At 36.9% G+C, this 20,175-nt stretch overlaps 1 long non-coding RNA gene across 1 annotated transcript in view; it reads right to left on the bottom strand.

The window, feature by feature from the left end:
* Nucleotides 1–10,400: 10,400 nt before the first annotated feature.
* The window catches only part of LOC131480823 (uncharacterized), a 33,564-nt gene continuing 23,789 nt past the window's right edge, over nt 10,401–20,175 (bottom strand). Inside the window, exon 3 of the long non-coding RNA XR_009245844.1 lies at nt 10,401–10,551. This is a non-coding gene — a long non-coding RNA (uncharacterized LOC131480823). The remainder of the gene's footprint in view (nt 10,552–20,175) is intronic.

Raw genomic sequence — 20,175 nt, 5'->3', positions numbered from 1 at the left:
TAGGCTAAGCGCAGGGAAGGCATTCAAGGTAGATGTCCAAGCTGATTACTGGCCCTAAGAAGAGGGGTGAGAGTGTTGTATCCCTGTGTTGCTGTTAGGGGTATAAGCAGCTGCAAAGTTCTATTTGGTTCTATCTGCTATAAGCACATGTCTCCATTCCTCACCTGCTCTGTGCCTCCAGAGGTAGGTCAAGGCCATTAGCATTAAGAATATGTCTTTAAGTCAAGAAATCGTATCAGGATAAAAATTGTTTGAAGTACAAATGGGCAATTAGTACCATGGAGAACTTTAATAAATTATTAAAGGAATGTAAGAAAATAGTATAAGCTCTTTGTTTTGACCTCAGGACAGAAGCTCTTTGTCTTCTGTCCTTTTATCCAAATTCACTCTATGAAAATGAGTCAAGACAGAGTTCTAGAAGTTGGCATTTATCACATGGAGACAGAACTTGGACGCATTAGGGATGAGCTTGGAGTGGAGCAGTACAGATAGGGGAGGGACTTACGACTTGAACTGTGGTATTTCGAATCAGTCTTGTTTTTTAAAGGCTTCACTCACACTCAGAAATACAGTCTTCCGTATCTATAATGCTGCCTAAAACTCAGTGGAAATGTAATGAATGGGAATTAAGCCCAAGATGATAAGTTGGTTTACCTTATGTGGAAATCTCCATTCAAGAGCAGCTTCTCCACAGTCCCTGAGGTCCCCAGTCCAGGTAAAGCTCGGCTAAGGCCTCTTCCCAGGGTCTAACAGTCTTGTCTTTTGGTGACACTCCCTGAGTAGGTCAGGATCCTTTTCTGGGCTTACTTAGGCAGTGAGAGAATTCAGCTCGTGGACGTCTAAGGCCAAGCACCCTGTCTCCGTGCTTTTGTCAGTAAGAGTGTCTGAGACTGACCGTACAGTTTCTCACAACTTGGCACCTTATTTCCTCCAATCCGTCCAAAGGGTTTCTCTTTGGACAGTGTGATTTTGTGCAGCAGGCTAAGCTACTGTTTGTGCTGCCAGCATCCCTTATAGGACCATTGATTGGAACCCCATCTGCTTCTCTTCTGATCCAGCTTTGCTCTAATGAGGATTAGAAAGTAAATGTCAGAGGCTAGAAATAACTGAATTTTGGTGCCCTTATCACAGAAACTCAAATTGGGTTACCAAAACATTGTAGTCACATCATATCCTCATTTTTGAATATAATGAACATCATTCAGATTAGAAACACTCAGCGATTTTTCAAAAAATACTTATTGAATGAAATTAAATCTTTTAAAATGCAGGATTAGCTCTGTTCTTGATGTTATTTTTATTTTAAGTGTCCATGTGCTAGACAGAGTGCATTTTCTGGAAATACTTTTAGGCTATTGCTGGAATGGGATATTCTTTTTTGCTCTTGTAATGTGAGGGAGATGATTTATAGAACCTTTAACACTGTCTCTTTAAATTTTTATATTAAGCTACAAGGAATGAACTTTCAGCAAATAAAAGTATGTCAGTGGGAAAACTCACAGCAATTGTTCTCTGCTGGAAGGATTAAATAAATGTAGAGTTCCAAGCAGGGTTAGGCAGTGAACTGTAAAAGACTAAGAGAATACGAGAGTAGAAAAATCTATCTTCCATCATCAGCTGACGGCGTTGCCAGTGCCATGCTCTGGAAGGAGCAATGAGGTGGCTTTTTTCCTTTTCTCTGTCTCACCAGAGGCTGAGGGATGAAGGCTTTTGTGTCAATACCTGCCGACAAATCAGGTCACTGCATACTGTTTGTAACAGGATAAGCCATGCAACCTAAGAGCCTGACCATGATTCCTGAATGCTTTCAACACGAGGTTCCTTGCAACTTGTAACACCGGTCCAGCGGGTTTCTTATCCAGAATCCAATGAGAAAACATGCACAATAGCATTCGAAAACTATGTATACAGATTAATTATATATAATACTCTCTGAAAACACACCCCCCCACATTCACATTTATACCCACACTGAGAATCTAAATGAATTCTTTATCTTCAAAACAAATTATCTGCTAAAAACTATCACTGAATAATAATATGATGATCTTGTACTGTGCTTTTCCATACATGTTTAAAAATTTTTATAATAAAAATCTAAATCTTTAAACCCTAGAAACTGAACTAGATCTTCGACAGATTCATGCTTTACTCATTTCTCGACTACCGTTGACACATATGTATCATTACTTTAATTAATAAATAAGAAAAGTAAATGTTAGAGACTTTCATTAATTTTAAAGTTCATATTCTTAAATCAGACACAAAGGACAAACATCAAATTAGAGATATACATCTTTCATTTTAAAATAGTTAATACCATAAGCTGACACTGAAGGTAGGTGTGAGAATTGTTTTTTATTGTAATTAAGTCCTTCTCTGGTCACTTTTTTCATTTTATTATTATTATCGTTATTATTACTGTTACTATAATTTTATGATATAGTTCCATAGGCTCTGGGATTTCCCTTTCCCCCTCTTCAAATCTTCCCTACACACTGACTTCCCCTATAATATTACAATAGTGTAATTCTGCATAAACAGTCATAAGAACATCATTGCAGGCATGGTCAATGGCAGAGAGTCTAACATATCATTGTCAGGATAAATTTAGCAGTTTCATTGGGAGTCCATTTTGAGCTGGAAGTAGAGATGCATACCGCATTGTATCCTCACATCTGGATATGATAATCTCCACTATACAGTTATTATATGTCCCTGTAAATAAAAAGCCACAAAACAAGATCAACAACAGGAAGAAAAATAGGAATTTACAATTGAATGACTAATGTGTTGTTGAAGAAATGGAAAAGAAAATCAAGAACCTTCTTGAAGAACATGATGCTACTGTATGACCTATGGGTCAGTGAAAAATTTTAATATGAGAAAAAAAAAGCTGTTTTGAATAAATGAAAATAAAAACATCAAAATCCATGAGATATAGTTTCTGCTGATCTTTGCAGGTAAGATATGTCTCCTGTAGGCAACAGATAGATGGATTTGGTTTTTTGATCCAGTCTATTAATCTGTTTGATTGATGAGTTTAAGCCATTTACATTTAGCATTAATATTAATAGATGGTAATTTGGTCCTGTCAATTTAGCAATGGGTTGTTCATTGTTTGATTTGGTCTTCTGCTGTTATTTTACTGGGATATTCTTCACATTTGTCTTTGGTTATGGAAAGTGTTATTCCTTTTCTCTGTCAAGAGAACATCTTTAAGTATCATTTGTAGGGCAGGTTTGGAAGAAGAAAATTCTTTGGGCCTTTCTTTACTGTGAAAAAATGTTATTTTATTTTCAATGACAAAGGAAAACTTTGCTGGATTCATTAGTCTGGACTGGCATTTTTTTTTCTCCTTTTAGGATCTGGAAATGTCACTCCATTCTTTTCTGATCTGTAGGGTTTCCTATGAGAGGTCAGCTGTGAGTCTGATTGCCATTCCTCTATAGGTAAGATGATTTTTTTCGTGTGCACATTTAAGGATCTTTTCCTTATGTTACTCTAAAGTAAACTTGATTATCATGTGCTGTGGCGAACTCCTCTTTGGAGTTCTGTGTCCCTCCTGTATTCCATTTCCTAATTCTTTCTCCAGATTAGTAAATTTTTTCTTTATTATTTCATTAAATACATTTTTTTAAACCCAGCTTCTCTTTCTGTGCCTTCTGGAACTCCCGTAACTCATATTTGGTCTGTTAATAGTGTTCCTTAATTTTTGAGTGCTTTTTATAGCTTGACCAAGCTCTGCTTCCAGATTTTTGATTGTTTCCTCATTGTGGTGAGAAAGATTTTGCAATTCTAAGGTTCTTTCTTCTGATTCATCCATCCTACTATTGAAACTTTCCACTGAATTTTTAATTTGCTCCACTGTGTCCTCATTTCTAATAATTAGGCTTGATTTTGCTTCAGTGTTGCTGTTTCCTGTGTGGCATATTCCTTAAATTCCTTGAACTCCTCCTTTATGTGCTTCTCATTGTTGATAAGAAGCTTTATAACAAGTTTTTACAGTTCTTTATCCCCCATTTCTTTGATGTATTCTTCAGTTAACTCTGAGGTTGGCAAAGGCTTTTGCTCCTTTGCAGGGGTGTCCTCAGAAATATTCACCATGCCTCTGTCTTTTCTTTTGTCATTGTACTTTTGGTTAGCAGATTCTTCTCCTTAGGGCAGGTATCTAAACTGTATCACTCATAGGGTTACTGTTCAATTTTACTTACTGCGTTTGGTACCCAGTTCTTTGTTTGCAGTTATTTTTGTTGCTCCCCCTCATGAAATGAGTTTGCTCCCAGCTTAGTGCATGTACAGTCCCATCCCATGTCCTTTGCTTCCCTACACAAAATGGCACCAGATGCGGCTCTGGTGGGGTCTGGGCTGTGAAATCCACCCGGTTTCCCTACCATCTGTATGGGATCTGCTGCTCTGTCTCTGCTCCTAGTCAAATCAATTAGTTCAGCAATATGTGCAGTTCTTTGCCTGAGATTGTGGTAAATTCTCCTTCCCACCTGGCTGCTGGTGGAACCCCATCTACCTGCAGAGCTCAGATAGTCACTTGTTGACCACCACCGTGGTATCTGGTCACTGCAACACCACACCATTGTCTTTGTTACATTCTAATGTCCATTAGTCTCCAGGTACTCCTCTGCTGTTAGCCTATTTCTTCTCCTGTTTCCTGGAAATGTGCCCTCTCTGCATCACTCTGGCTAATATTTCTTCATCTGTTAAATGTGTTCTTACCCTCTTCCACCATCTTCATTCTCAGGTGTGATAATTTAATTAATAGTGAGGTGTTATTATCTTTATCAGTATATGAAGAATTTGAAAGTTGAAGTTTTAATAATTCAATTAAGGTGAGGGTGAAAACCTAGATTCAAAGTCATCTGGGCTTGAGCCATTCATTTATTCAAAAATATTTCTAGATGACGAAGATACAGTAGGAATTGCCATAGCCATGATTTTGCAGTGAGAGAGAAACCAAAGTTTATCTAATGATCAAACACGGAAATGTGGCTGACTTATCATTCAAATCCCAGCGAAGCAGTTCCCTAGAGAAACTCTCATTGTTTTTACCACCAATGGGGCCGTCTCTGTTCAGTGGTCTCTATCATATAGCCCTATAATTGTTCCCTCACAGTATTTGTGCATTGACTTCATTTTTTTGCTTATTCATTGCCTTTATCCCACTCAAGTCAATGTGTCTGGGGACCATATCTAATTGAATATATGCCCCCAGTGCCTGGAATCAAGTTGACCTGTCCCATAACTCAATTATTCACGAAATATTTGTTGAAAGAAGAGTAAGCGCTCTTGAGAAGTATGAATGCTATCAAGAAAGTGTTTCACCTGATACGAAAAAATAAAACATATTCAAAAAATATTTGAGTCACAAATCTGAAGAATCAGTGAAGAACTGAAGAAGTGGTGCCTGTGTATCAATATTGAGGTGGTGCAGGGAGCAAGGCATTCAGGTGGCAGGAGGAGTGTGTGCTCAGGTCTTCAGGGTGACCAAACATGGCAAATACAGTGAAAGGCAAATGGCCAGGACAGGTGGCTGCAGAAATTTAGTGCATCATGGAGCAAAATAAACAGGCTAGACCAAAGCTTTTATCTGAAGGGCAAAGAGCCATTGAAGTAGTTCAGCCAGAAAGTAAGGATTCATATAATGAAGTTTGCCCATTTCAGTGAGATTCCTAATTAATATGGTGAGAAGAGAGAAAAGGGAAAGAGTGGATGCAGGAATCTGAGCAATCTTTGTGATAATCAGGAAATGAATCCCAAGGATCTTCAGTGATGATTGGTGATGGTGATGTTGAAATGATGAGTTTTTTGGAAGATAAAATGATGCAGAGTCTGGGGCACACGGCGACCAAAAAGCAGAGGAAATGAGCAGTAGCAGGTTGATGACTGGGTATGTGGCATGTGCAACAGAATGAATGTGGTAAGGAACACGGTGAAGGTGGAGGGAATGAGGAGCAATGGTCTCCGCCTTCTTCAGCTCAAGATATATCCTCAGTTTATGTAAGGTTATGTAATGCAGAACTCTCATTTTATTCCTCTCCTAATGTGAACTATATTGTTTATTTAAAATCACTAATGCATTTCTAGTTGAAAAGGGTCAAATCCATAGGACCACATGATTTGTGAATTTTTTTGCATTATTAAATAAATTCCTTTGTAGATCTCATGTGTCAGATTGGATTTTTATTTCTATTAACCCTTAAGAGAAAAGGAGATACACCTTTATCAGATTTTGTTTTCATTTGAGATTCAAGAATCATATATCTCCAAAATATAATTACTTTCATTTTAATACATGTATCTGAACATTCCTGTAAATTTCAAAGAATGAAGAAGTAAAAATGTATAAATATTGGAGTGAGAATACTGATACCTAAAATGTGAAAGTAGAATTGGACCTCATTATACAATGTAAAAAGGATTACAAAATCCACAGTACAAAGGAGGTCTGTTTATTGTCTTTTGATGTGCCTGTGTAGTGGAACTGCAATTAGTTGTAATCGGAGTTGTGTGTGTAGCTCAAAGTGGCTTGATGTAAGATTGCAGCAGGCTACAAAACGGTACAAGGAAAACCCCAATTTCATTACCAACGTATAATTTTATTGTCTTCTTTACATAGCATAATTTTTTCGTTATCAGAATTTCTCCAGCCCATTATATCACAAATGCAATTATAAATGCATTAGAAATTCACCCATGCTGATAAAAAAAAATCAAATGTAGCAAATTGATTTGAAGGGACAGCAGGAGCCAGAAAGTGAATGGTGGTCAATTTGGACATGAAATATTATGTACTCTTATAATGCCAAAGAACACATGCTTACACTTACAGAAAAATGCTCTGCTCTGACACAAAAGCATTTTTTTTTCCTGAAACTAGGTTATGGCCTTAACTTGCTAGGATTTCCCGAGGCGATTAGCAACCCTTTAGACTTTACAGTCTGTTGTTCTTCTGTCATTTCCTGCCTATAGTACTTTCCTGGTGTATTTCTCAGAATTAACCTGTTTTTAACATTCCAGTTTACTTAGTTTTATATAGAACTTTTATATGTAAACATGGGCTAAACACAAAAAAGCGTAACATTTAAACTGGTGAGTGTATTATTGGTATATATCATACTTTTAGAAATATGTCACTGAACCGAGTGGCCTTTATGGTGACAACTTACTCATACATACACTATCACAATGCAAAAATAAGACATTCAGGTTTTCAAGCAAATTTGTAAAGTATGTGGTAGGATTTGAGTTCACTTCTTCCTTCAAAAGCTTTTTTTTTTTTTTTTTTTGAGATTTATTTTTATTTGAAAGGCAGATTTTGCAGTGAAAGAAGGAATGACAGAGAGAGAGGCCTTCCATGCAATGATTCACTCCAGAAATGGCCAAAATGGCTGAGGTGAGTCAGTCCAAAGCCAGATCCATGAGCTGCTTCTAGGTTTTCCCATCACGGGAACAGGGTCCTCATGGACTTGGGCCATCTTCCTTTCCCAGGCCGCAAGCAGGGAGCTGGATTGGAAGTGGAGCAGCTGGGACACAAATCAACACCCGTATGAGATGCCAGAGATATGCGGTGGAGGATTATTCTGGTATACCATCATGCCAGCTTCTCTCTTTCCCCTTGAAAAATATTCGACCACTTACTTTTTTTTTTTTTTAAGTTAAGCTTCTTTGATCGAGATGTTTCCTATTCTCTTTTGGACCTTATGCAGATTTTCTTGTCACAGCCTAAAATAATAAGTTCTATTCACCCCTACAATATTTTTGTGGTGATTATGTAACACACAATAAACCTTAACTCATATTTGTAATTTTGTTAAGAATATCAAAACGAAATAGGCATTAATAAGAACATTGAATCTCCATCTCCACCTCTTTCTCATTCAGGAAATCACTATGTGCTTAAACATATGAACTGGAGTCTAAGATTTACTTGCACAATAATTTAAATGGAAGGCAAAAATGTGGTCCATTTCTTTTTTGTATTATAAGCCTGAACTTGCAAACTCTCTCAGTATAGTAGTAAGGAGGAATTGCCAGCACACAAGAAGTGTGCTAGGGAGCACAAGACTCATTATTTGTGGTGTGGCAGATAATGGAACAAGAATGAACAGAGAGAGGTTGGGCTGCAGTGCAGCTTCACAAAGGCTTCAGCTGACCTTCCATGCAGCTCAGATGGCTGCCCTTTCAAATTGTCCCATGTTATGTCAAGAAGATGAACATCTTTACATTTCTTCTTCAACTGCTCATTGCGTACAGGCTGTCCTATGAAGAAGGATGTGACCTTGAACGACTACATTGCTGTGGGAGGCAGCTTCCATCCATGACTGAAAAATGAGAATCATCAGCCTACAGCAATTCCAGTAGCCACCGAAGATTTTCAGTTCCCAAGTTGGATCTGGGTGGCACAAAAGATTCCCCCTAGGTCTCCCAATATTGAACTGCAGGGAAATCTTAGTGCTAGAAATATTTTGGGCACTAAAAAGCACAGAGAAAAAAAATACAAAATTCACTTCAAAATACTGTCTGCAAGTGGGTGTTTGAGCGGATACAATTACAGTTGGGATGCTTGTAGTAGTGCTTGTGCTCAAGTCCTGGCACTACTGTTAATGCAAATGCTAGGCCATTGCAGGTAGTTGCCCAGGAGTTGGCCCTGCTACTCCAATAGAACTGCTTTGCAATGTTACCATATATAGGGATTGAGTTAGCAGATGGCAGATTTCTCTGTGTTTCCCAATCTCTGTCTCTGTCTCTCTCTTTCTGACTCTCTGGCTTTTAAACAAATAAACAAAAAATTCAAATTTGAGTGCAATATATGTAACATAAAACACCTTAATTTTTTAAGTGTACAATTTAGTGGCAATAAGCGCATGAGAGATGTTGCATGACTGCTATAACTATCCATTTTCAGAATTCCATCAACACCCCAAGCAGAATGTCTAAACAATAGCTCCCCACAGCTCTCTTCCTTCGCCTCGTCTCTATGAACACCTATTCTACTTCTGTCTTTATTAATTTGTCCAGTTCAAGTACCTCAGATTTATGGAATCATACATTTGTTTGTTAGTGCCTGGTTGTAGCATGTATCTATATTTTGTTGATTTTAATTCTGAATATTTTTTCCATTATGTAACACTTTTTTTAAAGCCACAATCATTTGTTGATGGACAGAAGGATGGTTTTCACCTCTGGCTATTGTAACACTGTTATGAACATTGTCATAAAGTATTTATTGGAGTTCCTGTTTTCACTTCTTGTGAGTATATTAAATTGTAGCATTTACAATGCCTATTTAAAATCTTCATATTGAGATAGTTTAATTTTTGTGTAGAAAATCACATTCACTAAAAAATCTGCCTTTATTTAATAAATAAATTTTATTTGCTGAACACTTGATATCCCAATGTCATACATAATTAGCACTAGATAGTAGGTACAAATTAAGCAGTAGTTCTTAATATTTGCTATTATTATGTCATGGAATGCTTTCAGCTATCCCCAGGGAAAAAAGAATGTAAATATTTCTATAGAAAATGCATTAAATAGAAAATTGGAGACCTAAACAAATTAATAACTTGCCTGAGTTTATGCAGATCAACAATAACAAGCCAATAGCAAATAGAATTTGTTTGCCTCTGTGCTCTGAAGCATTTCCCTGTCCTAAAATTATACAACTATTACATCTTGAGACTTATGCTTTACTTTTTGTTTCTTGGTTATTATTTTTTGCTTTGTTTTGACTGATGAGTATTCCTAGCTGATAAATAATCACATAAATTATCTCAGTATCAGCATTGTAGGAGTCATAAGAGTGCCATTTTTTCTCAATTTTTTTCACTCAAAACACATTATACAGCTGAGAATTTTTAGGCCATTTACTAAAAATGCTGTTTTCCTAAAAACAAGTAGAAAACGATTTCAAAGTGTTTTTCTTATTTCTCAGAAATAGAAGAAATATTTATTACAATTAATCATGTAAAATTTCATCATAAATCAAAATAAATTGAAAAACGATTTAATAGCTTAAAAAACATCTATTTATTTAGCTTAATTTTGGTTTATTTGAAGGTGAGAAATTCAGAGACTAATAGAGAAAGCCCATTCACCTGCTTGTTAAATGACAAATGTATTAATGGAAGGACCTGACGCCGAAAGATAAGTTAGAGGTTATGAAGTTCAGAAGTGAACTACCTATGTAACTTGGAAGAAAAAAATGACATTCTTTTGTATTAGGATGTTAAGAAATTAACCACATTATATCACTTAAGTATCTACTTTTGATATTCTGAGCACAAAAAATTAAAGCAATAATATTACATCAAATTAGATAATTGATTTGCTATTTAATCTTCATTTTAATATAAATGAGGCTAGAGATATATTACCTTATATAGTATGGAAAGGACTTCATGAAAAGACAGGACTATATGAAATAGTATCGAGCTCCAATGAAGGGAAGATTTGATAATAAGGACGTTCAGACACCATGGTGTTCCTCCCAACAGAAAGGATAAGATGCACCAAACATCATACATATTTGGCCTGTTTCCTGTAATTAAAAAATTTGTCAGAAGTGTATTTTCAGTTAAAAAGCAAGACATACAATAATCCAATTATTATTTTAGATATTTATAATCTATTGATTGGGTGGCAAGAAAGCACTCCACCTTCTTTTCTTTATTGCTCAAATACTAAACCTCTTGGTAAGGACCCCAGTGCCTCTCAGTCCTATTAGAATAAGTAACCCTCCCCCACTAACCCAGTTACCTAACAGTACTTTGGGAATACATTTAATGTATTTGCTAGTGATGAAGTCCTACACATGCTTCAGTACTCCTGTGCAATTTAATTTATTTATTTGCTTATTTGAAAGGCAAGAGAAAAGACATTTATTGGTACATTCTCCAAATGCACACAACAAAATGTGGGTGGCAGAGGCCCAACAACTTGAGCCATTGCCAGAATCTTCCAGGATATACATTAGCAAGAAGCGTGAACAGGGAAAGGAGACAGAACTCCAACCCAGGCACTTTAATATGGGATGTGAGTATCCTAAGCTGTGCCTTAATGTCAAACATTTGTCCCAGAATTAATTTGATGCACATGTTAGATGGTAGTAACTTCCAGCTATTACCACAAAGTTCAGAGAGTTAAAGATACTCTTGATCAATACTGACATAACCTGCCTCCTTCTGCTCCACTCTTAGAAGAACTTGAGGTTGATGGAAAAGAAGTCAGGTGGAGAACAATATTTCAACCCTTTTACTGTACTTTACAGTGAATGAAGCTGTACTCATCAAAAGAGCTAGATGAGTTCTGAACTAAGTGCACACCCACACAGACCTAAGAACCTACTTCTGGGTAAGGCTCACACAAGCGTGTTTGGAATTTGTTTCTCTCTGATTAGGCACTTTGGTGAATCATATCCTTTTCCTGGAGGCAGAGGAAGTCAGCTTTTTCAATATGGAAAGATATGATGAAAATGTGTTCCCTCTAACAATGCTACTTGAATGAAATCCTAAATTGCTCCATTGCCAGTTCAGCTCCCTGCTTATATCCCGGGATGGCTCAAGTCCTTTGGCCCCTGAATCAATGTGGAAAGCTGGAAGAAGTTCCTGGCTCCTAGTTTTGGATCCATTCAGTTTTGGCTATCATGGCCATATGGGGAATGAACTAGTGGATGGAAGATCTCTGTCTGTTCTTCTCTTTGTAAATCAGCCTTTCAAATAAAAACAAATATTTAAAAGTGTATAAAAAGCACAATCAGTAAAGTAGTCCATTGTCAAAGCCAAAGAGGCACTAAAAATCAGGAAAACACACAGAAAATGTCACAGAAGAGAATGTATTCCTTGGACTGGTATGGTCTAACCCATCCTAGGTCCTAGAAGGCAATGTGTCTCAACACACTTTTTTCTTTCAAAATTCATCCGTTTTTAAAAACAACAATAACATAAACAGCAGAATTTTTCATCATAACCACTTCAAGTGTATTTTTCATGATTTTACGTAATTCCCAATTTGTGTTATCATTACTATTTTCTACTTCACTAAGTTTTCATCCCAGAAGCTCTGTGCCAATGAGATAGTTGCCAGTTTGTCTTTCCCAAGTCCTTGGGTACCTCTCTAGTCTACCTTCTGTCTCCAAATTGGCCTAATCTACATGAGCTTTTCATATAAGGCTTCTTGTGCTTAATGTGATATTTTCATAATCAATTCATACTGTATCATGTGACAAAATTTAGTTCCTTATTAAACCAAATAATATATCCTTGTATGATATACTACATTATTTAACAGTCATCTTTTAAAAAATATTTATTCATTTATTTATTTATCTGAAAGACAGGAGTTACACAGAGAGAGAGAGAGAGTCATGAGATTCCCTCTGCTTGCTCATGCCTCAAATGTCCAAAATGGCTGGAGCTGTGCCAGGCTGATGTCAGGAGTCTGGAAATCTAGCCGTCTTCCACATTTGTTACAGGAGCTCAAGCACTTAGGCCAACTTCTGCTGTTTTCCAAAGCACATTAGCCAGGAGTTGGATCAGCAGTGGAATAGCTAGAATTGTAACCAGTCGCTCCTTTGGGATGCCAGTGTTGAAGGTGGCAGCTTACCTTACTATACCACAACATCGGACCCACATGTTCTTCTATTAATGAATATTGGATTGTTTCTACCTCTTGGCTCTTGTGAATAATGCTGCTCTGAATATCCATGTATGCATTTTATTTTGTCCTGTTTTACTGGCAGCCATATTAAAGGATGTGAAATGCATGACTTTGATTCATAGTTTCCCAAGGATTAATGATATTGAGAATCTTTTCTATGAGGTCACTGGCTTTTTGTGTAATTTATTTAAAGAAATATTTTTCAAGTCTTTGCGCATTTTCTGTTTTGTTCTGTTTTGATTTTTAGAACCAGGGATCTGTGTTTATTTACAAACAGGCAAGTACCTCCACGTTACTGGGTTCCTCAGGCAGGGCAATAGGTTTTTGAAGAGTCCTCATTCCTCAGAGACATGATAAATATTATGTACCCAGGGAACAGTACACTGCTCTATGTTTCTTCTTAAAATTATTTTTAATAGAGGAAATATTATCACACACATTTATAGAGTCAGATGTGACTACTGATAGCTGCATTCACTGTGACATGATTTTTATCATGATGTTTAACATTGCCGGCATCTACCTTGCTTCTCAATTTTTTAATGGAGAGATGTGGTATTTCTCTTCTCTGCCTGGATTATTTCACTTAGCATCATGTCCTCCATGTTCATCCATAAGACTAAGTATTAATCCATTGTGTACACATGCCATAGTTTGTTAATTCATCCTTCCATATAAGGAATTCAATTCAATAGCAACAAAACAAAACAAAACAAAACCCACTTTAAAAATGGGAAAGGAACCAAAGAGAAATTTGTCATGCTGGTAAGGAGATGGAGAGAAGAAACTCTTGCATGCTGTTGGTAGAAACGTAAATCAGCACAATCATTGCAGGAAAGCACTTAGGGTAATGCCTAAAAACATTAAAAATTGCCATATAATCATGCACTATGGCCTCTGAATTTTTGTACAAAAGGAACTGGCACCATTCCCATGATTTACAATAGCCATGATGTAGAAATAAACTAAGTGTTCATTACTGAATGATTAGACAAAAAAATGTAAAAGTTTTGCCTGTATAAGCAAAATGTGTCATGCTGCCACAGCTATAGCAGACATATGACAGAAACACAGGTTTTTATTTGTGGTGCAAAGGGCATGGGGCTAAGTGAAGGTGTTAGGCACATGCTTTGAACAGAGTACCAGTCAGGGATTTATCAGATAGCTGAAGCCACCAAGTCACAGGTTTGCTTTCCCTGAGGAGCTGCTGAACTGGTCAAGGTGCTGCTTCGTGCCGGAAAGCCTGCATCAATCCTGCAGCCAGGGAGAGGGATGCTCTTAGTGCTCCAGGCCTTGGTCGGGAGGGCCGATCTGACCAACAAGAGATGAATACAGCTCTGACCTAAAATCATCACTCATCATCGTAGGGTCAATAGTATGCCAAGGGGCTCAGCCCAGTTTCGATCTGATTTGTTTTTATTGTTGTTGTTGTTGTTGAGTTGCAGGAGTTCTTTATATAATCTGAGTAATAATTCCTCATCAGATATATTATTTGTCAATATTTTCTCTCATTGTGTATGTTGCTTTCTCACTCTTTTGATAGTCTCCTTTGAAAATTTTTATGAAGCTTCTGTTTGTATTATCTGCAATCATTTGGTGTTACATACAATAAAATATGGCTAATCTACTTTTAGAAATAAGAAATCTACAAATAAAAACTGGAACAATGCCCAAAGAGTATTTGAAACATTTTTATTATTTGATTTTATTTTGAACTTGGCCACCAAACAAGAGAAAACAGAATGATGAAAAGTTACAGTGACACAGATACATAAGTTTATTTTTTCCTATTGTATACTGAATCATTACTGATTGTGTCTAAAGCTGTGTACTACTCAAAATAAGAAAGAAGACGAATTGTCTCTTCCTGCTGAAAATTTGAAACTAATGCTTTCATCACACTCATGAGACGATACAATGCCTGTTTTGCTTTGTATGACACATGAAAAGGACTGATTTTACGACTGATAGGAAAATTGGCAAGTGTCCTTAGCAGATCTCAGGGTAATAAAGGGTTAAATTATGCATCAAGCATATGAAGTATTTACATTGAAGAGTTGCTTTCTCTAGGCTGCTATTGATCTAAATACACATGAAAAAATGCATTAATTTGAGGGCAAAGAGGTGTCAGAAATGATTTATAGATTGCATGAGGGTTAGGAAATAGACACACCTATCTGGTAGCGTTTAGGAATACTGAGTATGAAATGCTGAAGGAACTAGGCTTCAAAATAATCACTTCACAGAAGCCAAATATTACCATAAAACCAATTCATGCTGTTCTTAAAAGAATCATGGAGATAAATCATGGAGATAGCCCAATATCATTGTTAAGAGTAAAATGGCTCAGCCAAACTTGTTTTCCATGAAGTTAAAGCCTCCTTTATTTTCCAAAAGTGCCCTGGACTCCTGAAACAAAAACCTGAATTAAACGGGACTCACCCTCATTAAAAAAAAAATGCATAAGTCACCCATCTGTTTTAGATGAATGACCTCCATATTTACATGCACCAAGTACCTGGTTTCTTTTCTTTTTTTTAAAGATTTATTTATTTTTATTACAAAGCCAGATATACAGAGAGGAGGAGAGACAGAGAGGAAGATCTTCCGTCCGACGATTCACTCCCCAAGTGAGCACAACAGCCAGTACTGTGCGGATCCGGAGCCAGCAGCCAGGAACTTCTTCCAGGTCTCCCACAAAGGTGTAGGGTCCCAAGGCTTTGGGTCGTCCTCAACTGCTTTCCCAGGCCACAAGCAGGGAGCTGTATGGGAAGCGGGGTGTCCATATGGGATCCCAGTGTGTTCAAGGCGAGGAGTTTAGCCACTAGGCCACCGCGCTGGGAACAAAAGTACCTGTTTTCAAAGCCATTGGGATAGTGTTACACTGTCCTTACTGGCCAGAATCTGTGCTAAGGGGGCAAGAAGCTACGAAAAATTTTTCAGAAAGGAGACACCAAGAAAAATATAGATTCGTATGTTCTTATCAAAAACCTGGAGCACATGACAATGATAAATGTTTCAACATAAAAGAAATTTGATGTCACTGCTATTGGTCATCATAGCAAAGACAAATACCTGAAACAACAGTCGACAGGCAATAATGGGCAAAGTAGAAATTTAAATGGCAGAGGAAGCTGAGATACCTTTTATATTTTTTTAAAAGCACCAATTCAGATTAATTAGATATTTTGGTATGACAAAATAATACAACTTTGTTGTTTGCAACTTTGATTTTAGAATGTATGTGATCTTAGCAACAAAGATTAAATTACAACCAAATATTTGTTATTTCTTTTAGAATCTTACTGAGAGCTGTTCCTATAATGAATAACAAAGTATTTCTTTCAGAACTTTCCTGTCCCTTATTCTCCATCAGTTAACAGGTGTCCAGAAGTCAACCTGTCCCCTGAACATTGCTGTCTTCTGCAGATACATCTAGGAATTTACCAAAGTAATACATTTTTTTTTCTGAAAGCACAAAATATCAGGCCTATTTTTTTCTGTTAGTTTCAATGGAGAGAATATTTTTTTCTGTTATATTTGAAGAGTTGTGGGCTTTATGTTATTCAAAAATGACATCTAGCCCTTGTCATAATCTGAACTGTGGCAGGACAGAGTACGGTGGGTGATGCACAGGATAATGATACTCCTTACCTGCTGTGTTGAGGAACGGAAAAAAGAAACACTTTTTCTAGCGTTCACACAATGGCTTTTTTTTTTTTTTAGCAGAATGTGACTTTCTGTTTGACATTTTTCAGTCTCTCTAAATATGAATTTTCAGTAGCTCATCAATTTTCAGTTTCTATACTACCTACTGGAATTCAGATAGATTTTGGAGTATTAGTTTTAATTTCTCAAAAACTACGTAAAAAGAGAAATGAAATGATGGTGTAAGTAAAAATCAATACTATTTAGGAATAGAAATGAAAATTCCCTCTGAGATGTCTTTCTTTATATTTGATGGAAAAATATAAAACTCACGATCACACATAAAGTATTCAGGTGAGTTAATCATACGACCACGAGTACTGTTCCAGGATTTTTATCTGTGCCCTCCCCAGACCTGGAAAATAGGAGCAATATCAACTCTCCATGTACTCCAAGCAATATCGTGACAGTCAGAGGCGGGGGCTAGGGGTTGGGCATGAGCTAAACCAAGAGGTTTATCAAACGGGTGGAACAAATTGCTTCAACACTGCCATTATCTGAGGAAGCAGCACAGGGTTAATCTGTTGCTCTGATGACTAATATTCAGTTGTGCTGGCTTAAATAACTCTGTACAGCACTGTCTTCCGGGCTCAGAGGCATATTTGTTTGGAAAAGGTTTGCACTTATTTGATTGAGGGTGGAGAGTTTGGTTGTTCACCAGGCGGAGGTCACAGGATAAGACTGGGTATTTGGAAGGAATTCACATCTTGATTTCGTTATCAGTGTTAAAAAGAAGCATTACAAAGGCAGGAAATCCTGAAAACAGAGATTGTTAGCAGAATTCCAACTCTTACTACCTACAGCTATTCCCTGATCCACTCATGCTTACAACAAAACACAATCTTCAGGATCTTTTAGAAAGTCTACTCATGTTTTACTCAATTGCAATCTTTTCCTCTTGACTCGCTAGCCAGAGGGGTGGTGGAATCAGTGTGTGTTAAATCTTTTCTTTTCTGAGTTGTTGGAAGTCATCCAAATTTGTTTGTCCGCTGCCAGTTTGTGGCCCTTTATCTAATGATGTGGTGGTCACAGCTGATTTTCATGGCACACGTGAAATCTATGATAAACTGGAACATCAGCTAGTGTCTTAGGAAAAAGCTGAAATTTGCAAAGGCATTTGTCATTGCATTGGCATTGATTTACAGTTTAGTATTTAGCATAATACACTGCTTGTCAGTTAAGAAAAAAAAAGAACTATTTCACAATGATGGTGCTCAGTATGGTAATTTGGGGGTATATTGCACTATATGCAGTTTTAAAAATAGGTATTTCATCATTAAATGTCTTGATCATCTAGTGATCTATCCTGGAAATATCCTTTATAACTGAAATGTGCAATAGAGACATTTCTCATGATTAAAACCAAAACCACCAAAGAAATGCAAACAGAAAAGATGGTTTTCAAAAATAATTGTAGTCTGATGTATAGAAAACGTCATATTCTTTACACAATATTGAATATTTCATTTGCATTAACCTAGCAAAAGATATTCTTTGGGAATTTATCATTTTGGAATTTTTATCCATCTTTTTAAAAATTTTACTTCTTTTTATTATTATCATGATATAATATAGGTCCATAGGCCCTGGGATTTCCCTTATCCCCACCCCAATTCCCTTCCCCCAACTGAGTTCCTCTATATCATTACTACAATATAGTTCTTCATACACAGTCATATTATTCATTATTGTGGGCATGGACAATGGCAGAGAGTCCAGCATCCTATTGTCAAGATATAGTAAACAGTTTCAGTGGGAGTCCATATTTGTCTGGAAATAGAGATGCATACTGCATTGTATCCTCACATCTGGATATGATAGTCTCCATTAAACAGTCACTACATATCCCCTTAAATGAAAAGCCACAAAACATAATCAACAACAGGAAGAAAAAGAAATTACCAACACCATGAAGTTAAATAATATGCTACTGAATAACTAATGTGTCGCTAAAGAAATGAAAAAAGCAAGAACCTTCTTGAAGAAAGTGATGTTAGTCTATGATCTGAGTCATTGAATAATTTAATCAGAAGAAAGTGTTTTGAAGAGATGAAACTAACAAAAGCATCAAAATCCATGAGATATGGTTTCTGCTGATCTTTGTTGATCGTCATCATCATAGACTAAGGTGGACATTTTGGTATTTAAAACTCATTTGAGAATTATTCTCATCCATAAGAAATTTCCATAATGTATCAAATATGGAGATAATTTTTATGCTCTGAATATGTATTTTAGCATGAAAAATAATGTTTTTGGATAACATACACATATAAAATAAGATTTTGTGAGATCTCTTATAAATTTTTATTTTTTCATTAATTTTTAAAAATGCCTGCTATGTCAGTTCAGGTTGTCTAGAGAAACAAAACCAAGAAAAGTCATATACAAAATGTTTATATATATAGCTATAAGGCATTGGCCCATATAATTATGGAAACTGAGAAGCTCATGGTCTCTCCCCGCCCTAAAAGACTAAAACCCAGAAAAGCAGGCTGAATGGTTTGCAGGTCTGGGAGCCAAAACATAATGGTATGTGGCTATGGGTGCTAGTCTGAAGACAAGAAAGTCAAGAACACCAAGGAGAGTATGTGATATCGCAGCTTAGCAGTCAAGCAGAAAGTAAATTTGACCTTACACTAACTTTTCATTCCTTTTAAATCCTCAATGGAATCAATGACACTCACCCACCTTGGGGAAGGCCAACAGTCAGTCCGCTGTTAATCTCATCCAGATATACCTTCAAAGACATATCAAAAATAGCACTTACCATGTATGTGGGAATTCCCTGTCCAAGTCAAGTTGACACACAAAACTACCAATCACCATCGTCTGTCCCACATATTGTTCCTAAGAGCTGGAATTTATAGCAATGAAAGCTAAAACAAAAAATCCTGAGGTTCTTTCTCTTATGATGACATAACAGACAGATAAAATACATTATGTCACATGTTTGACAGTGATAGATGACAAGGAAATGTAAAGGGACCATAACAGAAAGAACAGGACTTGTATAGGGTGAAGGGCTGTGGGAGTCCTAAGGAGATGCTCAGGAAATTCTCACTGAAAAGATGATATTTGACAGAAGCACATGAAGGAGGTAGGGGGTGAGGGTGAAAGGCATGAGATTTCTAGGGGTCACCCTTACAGAGGGGCCACTCCAATGACAAGTGGTCTGAGCTAGGATTACTCTTGGTGTCAGCGTGGCAGAGCACAGTGAGTTAGGACAGAGGAGGAGCCTCAGGGTGGAGGAGTTCGGAGCAGAGTGAGCGACCTGACAGGGCAAACCTTGAGCACAACTAAGAAACAATTGGAGGATTATGAGCAGAGCTGCGACACCATTTGACCTACATTTTAGCAGGCTTATTCTGCAGGCTTTGCTGCAAATGCACACCAAAAGAGCAAAAGAAATTATTATTACTGCAATAATAACATTTTTAGAGGAGTTACAAACAAAATTCATTGAAAATAATGCAAAGAATAAACAAATCATACTGCTATGCAATCATTTTTTTTTCATTTTTTTTATTAATTATTTTGCATTATGTGACAGTTTCTTAGGCTCTGGGAATCCCTCCACCCCTCCCCCCTGGTGGATTCCTCCACCTTGATGTAGTATTACAGTTTAAATTCAATCAAGATTCTTTCCTTGCAAACGTATACCAAGCATAGAGTCCAGCTACTTATTGTCCAGATGGGTTGAACAGTTTCTTGGGGAGACCATTTCTGGTCCGAAGTTAGAGCTGGTAGAATATCATCCCAGTCAATTAAGAGTCCCAATATAACATCAAC

This window comes from Ochotona princeps, chromosome 7 (genome assembly GCF_030435755.1).
Source record: "Ochotona princeps isolate mOchPri1 chromosome 7, mOchPri1.hap1, whole genome shotgun sequence".
NCBI lineage: Eukaryota > Metazoa > Chordata > Mammalia > Lagomorpha > Ochotonidae > Ochotona > Ochotona princeps.
Note: the sequence above shows the minus strand (reverse complement) of the source record. Positions and strands in the feature narration are given on the sequence as shown.